This window comes from Limulus polyphemus, unplaced genomic scaffold (genome assembly GCF_000517525.1).
Source record: "Limulus polyphemus unplaced genomic scaffold, Limulus_polyphemus-2.1.2 Scaffold3070, whole genome shotgun sequence".
NCBI lineage: Eukaryota > Metazoa > Arthropoda > Merostomata > Xiphosura > Limulidae > Limulus > Limulus polyphemus.
Window position 1 is genome coordinate 30619 of NW_013668680.1, and position 2324 is coordinate 32942.

The following is a 2324-nucleotide window of genomic DNA, read 5'->3' on the forward strand; positions in this document are numbered from 1 at the left end:
TACTGTATTAAAGAAATCACTTGGCTTTATAGCGTAAAAACATGTCGATGTTCTCATTAATACCTTCCATATTTACATACGTTTTCCCATTAAGATGGTGTTGCAGTGACGAAAAAGATGGTAACCTGATGTTGCCATATCTGGAGAATATGGTGGGTGGGGGAGAACTTCCCAACCCAATTCCATAATCTTGTGTTGCGTCAAACATGACACATGTGGACGTGCATTGTCGTAGAGAAGAAGAACACATTTCCGACTGACGAGTGAAGGGTGTTTATGGTGAAGGGCTTGATTTAAACGTTCCAGTTGCCCACTATAGATCTCTGCATTGACAGTTTGCTGTGGATTGAAGAGTTCGAAATGAATTACATCTTTGATGTCCCACCAAATGCAAAGCGGATGGAGTCCAGGTTTTGGGGTCGGAAGTGGTTTTTTGTCTAGGACTAAACCATTGTTTATGCCGTTTAATATTCGCATAGAGAATCCATTTTTCATCACTGGTGACAGTTCTGTCAAAAAATAGTTTACGCGTATTACTCGCCAGAAGAGACGAAGCAGCATTCACATGTTGGAAACGATGATCATCGGAGAGTTCGTGAGGCACCCAAATACCTTTTTTTGGAGTTTTTCCATATTCCTTAGATGTTTACGTATTGTTTCATGAGAGCCATGCAATTTCGGGGCCATTTTAAGAGTGTGTTGCTTTGGGTTAAACTCTTCAGAGCACCAATATCATGTTGGCCTCTGCCATCACAGTTTTAAGGCTAAAGTCACTTGAACGAAATTTGCTGAACCATCATTGACACTTACGAACGTTCAAAACATTTCCATACACTTCTTTGATATTATTTGTGACTACAGAGGCGTTGTTTCCCTTCTTGTATTCAAACAGCATTACATGCCGAATGTGTGTCTCGTCTTGTACCATCACTATAAAGGATTAAAGTATACTAAACTTTACACATTATATAGGCTACACTAACGTGACGTTTAGGTGGTTCGTTTAACTATTATACGTTTTTGGGAGTGGTTAATGAAAGAGTTCCAAAACGTGACATTAATTTCTTGACGACGTAATGGTTATTATTTAAATACTTTATTGCCATCTCTTGATTGTGCTACAAATTAAACAGCAGCCGATTTCAAAATGTAGAACCTTTAGTGACAGGCATGAAATACCAAAGATAAAAGAGAAAATCAGAACGAAATAATCAAAAAGTGAAATAAACTTACCTATCTACTTGGGTCTACAGTAAAGTTATTCTGATTATTATCTACAATATAATTTGCGACTCTTTCGGTCAGGATATTTGTCTGTATATAAAAAAATTAAGTTCTTAACAGACAAATTGAAATTAGTATAAACTTACCTATCTACTTGGGTCTACAGCAAACATAGCCACCACATACAGCACTGTGGAAAAAGTCAATTTTTTCATGACTGAAACAACTTGATCTACACCAACCTCTGTTGCCAGCACAGGAATGACTCTGTCGATCTTTTATAAATTAAAGTTTTATTCGACATATGCTACCTAGAAACTAAGATTAAAATGTTTTATATTTTGGTTTATAGTTAAGTTTTGTATTGAATAAACGTGCTGATAGTTGACCTTTCAATCAGGGTTAAGTAACAACAAAACTCTTACATTCTCTACTAATCCAGGGTTGAGTGGGTTATATTGAAACAATTCAGAATATGCAAATCAGAAAGTCACTTGAGAATCACAGCCGATATAAAGTTGCAATGGAAGGGGATGTATCAGAACTACATATTGGTATTATTTGTTTGTTTTTATACGTAGCGTGATGCGACCCAAAATTGTTCGCTTTAATGAAGAATATGTCACAACTTTTATGAAGGGTATGTCACAACTTTTATGAAGGATATGTCATAACTTTTATGAAGGATATGTCACAACTTTTATGAAGGGTATGTCAAAACTTTTAAGAAGGATATGTAATAACCTTTGTGAACCTTTTTTTTTTTCAAAAATTATCAACATGCTCATTATGTTCAGATCGGGAATTTAGAATTTCCAAAATGGAGATTTTAATGCCATTGGCCACCAGGACCATTCACAAAGAAACCTTCACTACGTACCCTAGCGTTTTGGAAATGAAGAGAATTAATGAATACGAAGGTCAGTGGCAAAAGTTGTCTACTTTCCCTAGTCAACAGTATGCAACATAAATAAGAAAAATCTCTATCTGGAAAAGTGACGGAAGTCACGTGTACTCAAATACCTTCTTCAACATATTCGTTCAAACGCCGCATACCTCAAGCAGCTGGAACGGGTATTCTCGGTAAAAAGACATACCAG

At 36.2% G+C, this 2324-nt stretch overlaps 1 long non-coding RNA gene across 1 annotated transcript in view; it reads right to left on the bottom strand.

Annotated features, from left to right (window-relative positions):
- LOC106468593 overlaps window positions 1–1516 on the bottom strand; it is a 29317-nt gene extending 27801 nt beyond the window's left edge. The window contains exon 1 of the long non-coding RNA XR_001291391.2: window positions 1371–1516. This is a non-coding gene — a long non-coding RNA (uncharacterized LOC106468593). The remainder of the gene's footprint in view (window positions 1–1370) is intronic.
- Window positions 1517–2324: the final 808 nt, after the last annotated feature.